Genomic DNA, 12,415 nt, shown 5'->3' with positions numbered 1-12,415 from the left:
CAGAGAGTGGACAGATCTGATCATGCAGTGCATAGGAACAGTGACTTACTCTATCCTAGTCAATGGCATCCCTCAACCTTCTTTCAAACCCTCAAGAGGAATACGGCAAGGACACCCCCTTTTCCCATATTTATTTATCCTGTGCTCAGAAGTACTTTCCTTGGCTTTGAACCTGGCTGAACAGCAGGGCACCATCTCAGGTTTCCCTCTTTCAAGAGGCTCTATAACAGTCAATCACTTTTTTTTTTGCAGACAATACTATGGTCTTCTGCAAGGCACATCAACAGGAATGGACCAAACTTCAGTTCATACTCAATTCTTATGAAGCAAGCTCTGGTTAGAGGCTCAACCTGGATAAGTCTTCAATTTACTTCAGCAGGAACACAAGCCTAGTAGCCCAAAATTCCATTCTAAACTTGGCTGGTATGAAGGCATCGGGTCCTTTTGAGAAGTACTTAGGACTACCTTCTTCTGTGGGAAAAAACAAGGGCAGAGCTTTTAATCCTATTTTGGATAGAATCAAGGCTCAGATGAGCAATTGGAAAACAAACCTCTTGTCCTCAGCCGGGAAAGAAGTCTTGCTAAAATCAGTCATTCAATCCATTCCCACATATTGCATGGGAATCTTCCTAATTCCCAAAGGAATCCTGAGAAACATAAACAAGCTGATGCAATCTTTCTGGTGGGGGATAAATAACCAAAAATCTAAAATGCACTAGCTTAGTTGGAATGGAATTGGAAAGGGCAAGCAAGATGGGGGCCTGGGCTTCAGAGACTTTGAAGACTTCAATAAAGCCATGCTAGCCAAGCAAGGGTGGAGGCTTCTCATCAACACCCAATCCCTTGCCTCCAAGGTCCTAAAAGCCAAGTATTTCCCCTCTGGTGATTTTCTCTCGGCTAAAGTCAGAGGAAGTGATTCTTTTGTATGGAAAAGTATAACAGCAGCCAGGCCTTTGTTGGCTGAAGGCCTCCTCTGGAAGATTGGAAATGGCAACTCAGTGAGGGTGTGGTCAGACTGTTGGCTGCCTACCCCTACTTCTTTCAAGGTCCAATCTCCTCTCAAGATTCTCAGTTCAGGAGCTACTGTGAACTCTCTAATAGATCAAGATACTCACTCCTGGAACCTGGCTCTCATACAGGATGTCTTCACTCCTGAGTAAGCAGCAGTCATATCCAAGATCCACATCAGTCCTTGCAGTAGCCGTGATAGACTAACCTGGAGGTGCACCACAAATGGCATGTTCACAGTAAAATCAGCTTACCATCTACAGGTTTCCATGAATGATAGCAGGCATGGATAAGGATCTCGACCTCCTACCCAAGGGGCCCTTTGGAAGCAACTGTGGAAGCTTAATGTGCCAAGCAAAGTTAAAGTGTTCCTATGGAGAGCTGCAAAGGACATCCTTCCAACTAAAGCAAATTTGTTTAGAAGGAGGATTGTTGAGTCTCCTTTATGTCCCATCTGTCACTCTTTTCCAGAAACCACATCTCATGTTCTATGGTCATGCACGGCAGCCCAGGATGTTTGGAGCTATGGTTCGAGAAGACTCTAAAAATGCAGGTCAGAGGAACAACCATATCATGAACTGCTGGCAGACCAGCTCTCTCTTCTCCCTGCTGAGGAACAAGTGGAACTAGCTCTTACAGCCTCCGAATTGTGGCATAGGAGGAACAATTTTATCTTCGAATCTAGCTTCATATCTCCTTTGCAGGTCTCCAAGTCTGTCTCATCGAGAAAGGGTGAAGTGGAAGAACTTAACAGTCAACCAAAAAAGCAACCTCTCCCAACTCAGGCACCAATTGTGTGGTGCAAGCCTCCTACAGACTTCTACAAAATAAACTGAGATGCAGCCATTGACAAGGTACATTGCATGGTGGGAATAGGGGTGGCAGTTAGAGATTGGGATGGCCTAGTCACAGCCACCCTTAGGAGTCCTAAAAACTCCTTCCCTGATCCTCTTCTGGGAGAAGCTTTGGCTGCCTTGCGAGTTGTGCAACTTGGGCTAGAACTTGGTCTCCATAATGTCATATTTGAAGGGGACTCTAAGCTAGTGGTCAGTGGGATTAACAGTGGTATTGAGGACTGGAGTACTGCTGGCCTGATCTTCCTCGACATAAAGAAACTCTTGACTTCATACCATTCTTGGTCTTTTAGGCATGTCCCTAGGCAGATCAATGTAGTGGCACACACTCTAGCCAAAAGCTCCTTAGAGCTTGGTGAGGAGTCTGTTCTTGTAGAGGATTATCCTCAATGCATTTGTAATCTTCTACGCTCGTAGTATTAATATAAAGTTCCCATCTTCTCAAAAAAAAATAAAAAATTAGATACTTATTTATTTATAACAATTCATTTGATAATATTTATATCATAACTTCTAATCATTGTTATTATTCAAATATAAGAATAACATTGCATATAGTTGTCCCATTATATAATATCTATTATGCACAACAAATAATCACACTATATATATATATATATTCTTTAATCACAACATATTACACAAATAAACACATAAATTCACAAATAATAAAAAAATATACAAATATAACATACACAAAAATCACTCAATGTGCTTCAAAAAAATACATACTTATAAAATACATTAATTTTAAGAATAACCATACACATGTTTGACATTTTTCATTTTAATTCATGGTATAACACAATTTATGTCAAAAATAAATACATATAATTCATCAATATCCAATTCAAAACATATTCACAATATATACAATCAAAAGAAATTTCATACTCACAATATTATACCCTAATCTAATTCATCAAAATCTCCAATCAACTCACATTATACACATAAAAAAGTTCACTTTTATCTACAATAAAATCACAACAAAATGTATTAATAGAGTTTAGTATATATACCTTATGCTCACAATATCCTTCTCTTGCAAATTACAAATTTTCAACAAGCCACAACAAATAATCATTCAAAAAAATCACAACACTAGCTAGTTAAATACATATAAAAAAACATTGACAAATATCATGTAAATTGTAAAAACATCAAAAGAAAAATATTTTTACCTTACTTCCCTTTGGGAGGAAAAACAAATACAATAATTCTCACTCTAACACTCTATCTAACCCTCTCTCACTCTAACCCTCCATTTCTCCCTCTCTCCCTCTAACACACACACACGCGCACGCACACACACACACACACACACACACACACACACACACACACACACACACACACACACACTCTCTCTCTCTCTCTCTCTCTCTCTCTCTGTGTGACGCCCCAAAATCCCCACGCACGGACACGGGAAAATCGAGATGTCCGGATGATGACATCACGGGTCGCCACCCTATCGACGTGTGCTAAGTGTGTGTATAAACAACAAATGTGCACGAAGAAACACGCAACGGATAGCAAAGTCATATAACTAAGTACCGGAATTTTTCTTTAGTTTAATAGAAAGCTGTTCAAAACATACATAATAAAATATTACAAACTACAAATATTGCTCAAGCCAACAAGAAGCTTAAACTTCAACTCAAAACTCCGGCAGAGCCGCATCCTCGGGCTCAGCCTCCTCCTCTTCCTCGAACTCTGCACCAAAATCTACGGAACCAAAAATGGTGCCGCAGGTAAGTAAGACCCAAACACCACAAGATAAAAACATATAAACTTAACAATATGCATGGATGAATGCAAATGCACATGTCCCACAAAAACCATATATTTCCATGGACGCCAAAAATCCCATTTGGCCCAAAAATATAATCTCGCCATTATCCCTGATAATGGCGCAAAACCAAACCATCAGAGCATTGTAGGTGGGAATCGCAGGCGGGACTCTACCACCATCCCTGCTCACCACCGTCCCTACGCGTGCACTGTAGGCGGGAATCATAGGCGAGATTCTACCACCGTCCCTGCTTACCACCATCCTTACGAGTGCACCGTAGGCGGGAATCACAGGCGGGATTCTACCACCGTCCCTGTTTACCACCATCCCTATACATGCCTCTGACTCAAACCAGTTAATCCAACCTTTCCCTACACGTGCCTCTGACTCAAACCAGTCAATCCAACCTTTCACATATACCATAAATCATTTCTCGCTTACAAGCCCAGTTTTCAAGTTCCAACACATGTACATGCATGCAACTACACGAAAACCCAGTTTTCTCTTTTTAAACATGAACATGCGTGCACTATACAATGCAAACATCAAGGCACAAATATCTCAAACAAATAACAACATTAACCAAACAACTCCGTCCTCAATCCACCCGACTCCCGAACTCTTCGGACTCAGTCCGGAATCAACCAACCAACAGTCAAATAATTATTGTAAGAGTAAAATATATTTAAATCTAAAAGTAGAGTTTGGAAAATACTTATAGCGCTATACAGTATTTTTTGAAAGCTCGCGGCATTGCAAAAGGTAGAGGAAAAGCAACGTAACAGTGTATTTTACACTGTGGCCGTGGGTAGTAAATTACCCACTTTCAAACGGGGACAAACCAAGACACAAAATTGATAGGGAATGGCCTTGAGATGTTTATGAAGCTAAAGGAAGTGAGTTTTGGCCGTGGGTGGCGGTGGAAGGCCAAAAAGGGGTTGAACGGAGTTGAGCTCGTGGGAGCTGCACTAGCAACAGATTGGGGCTGAAATTAGGTGGGTTAGGTCGGCAAGAGGTAGGGGAAGAAGTTGTGAAGAGATGGTGGCCGGAGGTGGTGCGACGACGCTGGAATCGGTGAAAATCCGTGTGGCTTGGAGGAGCTCGTGGTGGCTAACGGTGGCTCGGATGGAGGTGAAACTTGGTGGGGATGTTCACCGGTGGAAGGGGAAGAAAACTGGGTGGGTGGTGTAGGCCACACCACCGGCGAGCGGTGGGTCTGGGCTGAGAAAGCAACCGGCGACAGGGAGGAAAAACAGGGTTGGTGCCGTGACTTCCAGCCGTGCGTGGCGGCTAACGGCTGGTCGGTTGGCCTTAAAAATTGGTGAGGATGATCTTTGGTGGGAGGGGAAGAGAATAGTGGGCGTGGTGTACTACATGGCGGCTGGACGACGGGGCACTAGGCTGACAAACAGGCGGCGACGGGAAGGAGAGAAAAGAGAGCTGCGTGGGGAGAGAGAGAAACCGGGGAAGAAAAGAGGAAGAAAAAGAAATAAAGGAAAGAAAAGAAGAAAAAGAAAAAGGAAAAGGGAAAAATAAAAAGAGAAAAGAAAAGAGAAGAGGTCTAATTCTCACTTCGGAAACCAAAACTGATCCGCCGAAAACGATATTAAAAACCGTAAAATGACTAAAATAAATTAAACACCACATCAAATAAATTAAAACCAAATAAAATACATTAATTTGAAATAAATAAACCAATATATTAATTAAATAAAAAACAACTCCTTCAGTGAAAATACACATAAAAGCGGGTCATCACACACACACACACACACTCTCTCTCTCTCTCTCTCTCTCTCTCTCTCTCTCTCTCTATGTCTCACGCACGGGAGGAAGGTAGAATGAGTCTGCTTTCCCGTGTGTGAATTCATTATCTTAAAGTCTGTCTATAACTTTACGTTCGGACGTTCATTAATTAACGTTTGAACGTTTAATTATCTCACTGATGTAAATAATTTAACGTTTGAACGTTTTAGGGTTCCAAAGATCAAGCGGGAAAGCTCACGCCACTTTTTCACTTACGTTTGGACATATGTGAAAAAAAAATATTATATAATATATAATATAATATATTCATGAATTTATATATATGATATTATATAATATCATGCAAACTCAATTTTTATATATTATATTAAAAAATAGTCAATATTAATATTATATTATATTATACATATAAATTCTATATATTTTACTATATTGTATTTATATTATATATCATGTATATATATAGTTGAATATATATATATATATAAGTACATATATATAGTCTATAATATATACATTTTAAGTATGTAGCCTAGTACTATATACTTACTCTAGGATATATATATATATATATATAGTATTTTACAAGTATATATATAGTTGAATACTATATATATAAGAAAAGTATATAGTCAAGTATTACAATATGTATACTATAATATATACCACACTATATTTATATATATTATTTCATATATTATATAACTATACTAGTATATATAAACAATAAAAAACTTAAAATAATATATATTAATATATATTAATAGTATTAATATATATGAATATGATATAGGACAATGATACCCAGCCAACCGGTTAACAACTGGTTTACAATTAAGGTAATAAAATTATTGTACAATTGTTTCAGTTTTCAACTAATAAAATTTAGAAAATTGTTTTTTTTACCATTTTATTTTAAATATTTTTTTAACATCTTTAACTATTACAAAAATTAAAAAATACATATAAATTTACTAAAAATAATTTTTTTAACTATTTAGTAAAACCTTTAAATTAAAATAAATAAAATATTCTAATGATATTTTTAAAAAATAATATTGAGAGAGTTAAGTAGTATTTTACTTTAAAAAATTATAAGAACCAATTTACATAATTATTTAATTAATTTTTTAAATTCTTTTAATATCTAAGTTGTGAACCGGTGGTAAACATGTTGAAAGGCTATCATTATTCTATGATATAAGCCAATTCATGTGTCCACATTCGCATGTCAATGAGTAATGTTCGGACATATTTTGTTAACGTCCGAATGTAAACAATAATACGTTTGAATATTAGACTTTACATTCAAAAGTTTTTTTGTAAATGCTCGAATGTTAACTATATATAAAATGTAACCCGACAGCTTTCCTCTTCATTTCTCCCACATTCACTCCGAACGTCACAAATATCCGCCACTCACGTCGCCGCTGTCATCATCATATGCCACTGCAACCATCACAAAAAGGTAATGTGCCCTCCCCATACAATAGTTTTATCCAATTTAATCGGTGGGTTTCGAAAAATTGAAACCGACCATATAAGACGGATTTTCTTCTTGATTTTCTGGCCTCCATTGATCTCAAATGGGTAAAACCCCACCTTAGAAACATCCCTATAGTCTATAGATCATTTCTACGATGGATTTTTGCCTCAAAACGTGAGTTTTGAAGCTTTTAGAAATGGCTGAGTCGACTTAGCCATTCTGCCTTGTAACATTTGAATGTTACCTGTAATGTCTGAACGTGTGACTTATAAATTCATAATGTCCTAACGTTACAATGTAACGTTTGGACGTAAATTTTAAACATTCAAACGTTTTTATCCAACGTTTGAAGAGTATGTTGGATAAAATGTCTGAACGTATATCATTCATCTTCTTCAGTTAGAAGAAAAGTTTGAACGTGTGACATTTGAAATTCATAACGTCTAAATGTTAAATGTTAACGTTCAAACGTAAATAATACAACGTTTAAAGAGGACGTTGGATAAAATGTACAAACGTAAAATAAACGTTTGAAAGTAAATCTTATTACATGCGAATGTTTTGTGGATCTGATTTACGCTTTAATGTTTAGCTAATTACGTTCGATTTTATGTGTATAGAATTTAAGAATGTACTTTCATTTTACATTCGGACGTAAATTCTTACTAATTATTAAACTATCATCGGTCGAATGTTAATGGTTTACGTTTGAATTTCTAATTTACGTTTGAACGTACATTCCTTGTACATTCGGACTTAAATTTTGACTAGATTATGTGAAATATTATCATTCGAACGTCAATTACTTCACATTCTAACGTATGTCTATTAAATTTTCCAATATTATTTCGTTATATTATTATTGTTTTGAGTATTGAAAAAGTGGAATTGTTTATTATATTTGCTATCGAAAGTATGTAAATTTATAATGATGATATGAGAATTTTGTGTATAATCCATATATATTGTAATATGCATATATATGTAATTCTAATGATTTTTTTGAATTTTTTTCTAGTATTTGCTTTTCAGGATATGGCTCACTATATGACAGGTAGGAAACGAGGGAGGGACGGAGGCAATCCAGAGTGAACAGTGATGGGTGAGTGAGAAATACTTATTAATGAGTTCGATGACCTTAGCTAGGAGCGAAAGACGTTGAGAGACGTCTTCGTCACGAGAGGTTGAGGCCCAATATGCACATCGAGGGGAAAGATTTACCTCTCAATGGTTTGGGACTTTTACATGGGGATGGCCACCATGCCTAACGATGCATCCTCCCATACCCTCACTGTACGCGGTGTACAGTTTGAGTTCTCCTCGGATGTTATCACCAAGTTACTCCAAATCTCGCATTTCCTACCAGTGGCGACAGCTGCTTAGACTAGTGACACAGTAGCTGCATTTGCTCTGGGCACATCTGAGGCAGATCTAGCCACTTCTGCTTCATCTACGAGCCCTTTTGACACTATGGCCGGTCATGAAGAAGATTTACCCAAGGGCGAGGATATTGCTCCTGAGGTCAGTGATGACGAGTGGGATTAGGTTTTCTACATCCTCATTGGCAAAGACCGCATGAAGCTCGATAGGCTGAACTCTTTTAGCCAGAATCAGCTGCTGCCTTTCTTTCTCATGTTGCAACTTTTGTTGCAACAAATGTAGACCCTGTGGCACATAAGACCACATTCAGTCGGGCTCGCGCACAGTTTCTGATTCGCTTGGCATGTGGGGACCCCATTGACTTGCCACCCGTTATATTTGAGTGGATCCATTATGAGGCCAGCATCGTTACATGAAGTTGTTTCTGTGGGAGTTATTTAGATAATGAAAGGTTTCAAGAAGTTGTTCATGAAGCTACAACCATGCTCGGAGCTTCAATGCATCTGAGTACGTTCCATACGTGGGGTGGATTGTGGACAGGCTCTCTGGTAGACTTGGAAGGCTGGAAAGGATTTTCCATGAGTTGGATGATTTTTTTTTCCAACAAGTGATTGATCTTCATCTCAAGCCCGACAGAACAGAACCATAGCATGAAGACATTATTGATATGCTGTTGAAAAAAGAGAGGGATCAAACTGAGGCTGATGTTGCTCACTTCTCTAAAGCAAACATTAAGTCAGTCCTCAAATATTCTATTTCAACTTTTATTCAATGATTTACTTAGATTTAAGTGAAAAGCAAAAAGCACAAAAAAAAAAAAAAAAAAAAAAATAAAAGCAAAAAAAAATCTTAAAAATATTATATTTAACAAATGTTCAACTCTAGTAAAAAGTCCTAACAATTTTTACTACTATTCATTATTTTTTCACTACAATTCACAGATCATCTATGATTATATCAACATCCAAATGTTGTCTTAGGAGATATTTGGGGAATGAGATGAGATAAGAATTTTGTGAATAATGGTAAAATGGTTTGTGAATAGAAATGAGATAGTTTGAGTTAAGTATTTTTTGGATTTTGAAAAATGAGAGAGACAAAGTTGAATAAAAAATATTATAAAGTTAAAATATTGTCAGAATATACTTTTTTAATATTATTTTTATTTTGAAAATTGAAAAAGTTAGAATTGTATTTTCTTTGAAAAAATTATAATGATTAGTTTAGTAATTTGAAAGTGTTTGTGTTTGAGTAATGTCTGAAAATAAAATAAAATATGAGATGAGATGAGAAATATATCAAAACATTCCCTTAATTCCATTTTTCAAACATATTTCAACAATTTATTTTGTACAAATTTTCCAACTACTATCACAAAACTCAATAACCAACGTCTCTAAAAAAATTCTAATTTAAATTCTTGTTAACGAAATAAACCCAGTACTTCCTATCTCTTCCCCCATGGCTATTAATTCCATTTTCTCATTTTCAAGGTTTATATTTACGAATTAATTAAGGTTTTCAACTGCTAAATGCAATATTTTTCCTATCATTAGAATCTCTTCTTAGGTGGACTTGTCACTGGTGCAATTAGCATGATATGTGCAATGACAGAGCTTGTTAGGAGCCTAAAAGTGATGAAGAGAGCACAAGATGAAGTCAGAAAAATCGTTGGAAACAAAGGAAGAGTCACTGAAATTGACACGGATCACCTTCTATACATCAAGAGGATAATGAAAGAAACTTTTAGGTTGCACCCTCCATTCACTCTGCTTCTCCCAAGACAAACCATGGTACCCTTCAAGCTCAACGGTTATGACATTAACACTTAATCAATCATGCAAGTTAACCCTTGGGGAATAGGACGAGATCCCCAATATTGGAAGAACCCAGAAGAGTTCATCCCAAAAAGGTTCATTGATAGTTCCGTTGATTATAAAGGGAAAAAATTTGAGTTCTTGCCATTTGGAGCTGGCTGAAGAGGTTGTCCTGGGATGTATATGGCAACATCAACCATTGAGCTTGCACTGGCGAATCTTTTGTATTGTTTCAATTGGAAATTGCCACTCGGGATGAAGGAGGAAGATATTAACATGGAAGAGTCGCTTGGTCTTAGCCTTGCTACCAACAAGAAAACACCTCTTAATCTTGTGCCAGTCAAGTTGTTTTAGTGGCAAGTTGGCAATGAGATGATGACATGAGCTTGAAAGCAACCCTGAATAATGAATATCTTTTGGGGAATATCTAATTTCTTGTAATATATACTCCAGTTGCCAGCTACAATTAATATGAAATAAATGGCACTTAATTAGTCTATACATGTTTGTTTGCAAAGATAATTGTTTACTTCTACTTCATGTGATATATCTTATATATACCCTATGTATACATTGCCAAGTCTCAATACCAAGCCACTAGCATGGCAAATTAATGGCAGCAAACCCTAATTCCTTCCTTTATGTTTGGCTTTTACCGCCATGATTGTGGGACTTGAGACTTGAGTATGATTATCTCAATCAATCTGAATAATCGAGCAAGGTCTAGTAGCCAATTTTGGTGAGATTCGAGTTCTATGTGTTACCTAGTTGGGTTTGAAGTAAATCGAGACAACCACACGATCCCGCACATATTGATAGTCAACATTGATACTTACTCCACACATGAAAAGTTAGGTAATTTCTATAATAAATGGCGGTTAATAAATCTTTGCGGAGATAATTGATTATTTATCTTTTATGTAATATATCTTATATATACCCTCCATATACATTGTAATGCCCTAGTCCTGGAGGTCTGGAGAGTTAGCTGTTATTACTTAATATCAACTCCAATATCACACTACAAAATTCGAAAAAAACTACATACAATATTAGTTCATTTGCTCAAACTAAAAATTCATGTTCCTTTATAGGGACAACAAATAAATTCTCAATAAAATAAATTAGAAATTCTCCAAAGACTTGAAAAATATCATTAACTCAACATATCAAAATAACCAAAAAAACCAATTTACTAACTATGACTCAAATAGGTACTTGAACTATCAGGCACTTATTCCTCTATGATCATCAAACTTCTCTAATACTGCCTACTCCTGCTCCCCAGTTGAACCATTAAGATTATCTGAAAAATGTTGTAGAGATAAGGGGGTGAATTATCAACAACTTAGTAAGTAGAGAACATATATCAGTGTGTAAACATTAGCATTTACAGAGTTCAGAATGTATAACAAAATATTTATATGGTCAAAATGCATAATCAGAACATGTTATAAAAAATATCAAAACGAAAGTTAAAAAATATTCTTATTTAAAATTCTTTTAGCATAGCAAAACTGACCACCATCATACTAGAATATCATATCATATCGAAGCCATGTTTAACTCTGTGGTAGGATTGTGCAAACCCTAGTAGCTAACCGAGCAGAAATAGAACATGAATCTTCCACATATTTATTTTAGGAGACCTGAGTGTGCACACATGAAAGACCACTAGAAAATCACTTTGTTTCCAAAGTGGGTGCACCAGAAACAGAACAATTGATACCAACCCAAATAGAAACTACTATTAGCACCTGTGGTAGGTAAAACAGATCATCATTCACAAACCATATCTAGATTCAAAATGTCATACCAAAATTTTTCAGAAATCACATCATATCGTATTAAAGTTCAGAACATCTTCAGAATAGAATAGAATCAGATCACAAAAATATAATTTATGCACCAAATTACTTATTCTCTCTCTTTTGCACAATTCAAAAACAAAATGTAAGAAAATAAGTTCATGTCTACACCAGTCATTACAAAAATGCTTTCTTTTTCATCGGAGTTCATGAATGATGTTGAATAAATAACTGAGGTTGTTTTCATAGTTTTTTTCATTACATATAATGCACATTTTCATAAATTAACCTCAGTTCATTTTATTTTTATTCAAAGTCTAGTATAGGAATCTTGCTTACTTGAACTTCTTAGTCTTTCAAAAATTCCTCACAATAGTGCCAAACGAATAATCAATCTTCATTTATAGAAAATCATATGACTTGAATAAATCTATAATTGAATACATAACTTGTAATTGCACCTAAAATACTTAAATTGCGTATTTTAATTTCTGAAAAAT

The 12,415-nt window shown here is 36.0% G+C and overlaps 1 pseudogene; it reads left to right on the top strand.

The window, feature by feature from the left end:
* Nucleotides 1-1,871: 1,871 nt before the first annotated feature.
* LOC122312681 lies at nt 1,872-10,579 on the top strand (annotated as a pseudogene).
* The last annotated feature ends 1,836 nt before the right edge of the window (nt 10,580-12,415 follow it).

The sequence above is a fragment of the Carya illinoinensis genome, chromosome 6, assembly GCF_018687715.1.
Source record: "Carya illinoinensis cultivar Pawnee chromosome 6, C.illinoinensisPawnee_v1, whole genome shotgun sequence".
In the NCBI taxonomy this organism is placed as follows: Eukaryota; Viridiplantae; Streptophyta; class Magnoliopsida; order Fagales; family Juglandaceae; genus Carya; species Carya illinoinensis.
This window is presented reverse-complemented; position numbering and strand designations above follow the sequence as displayed.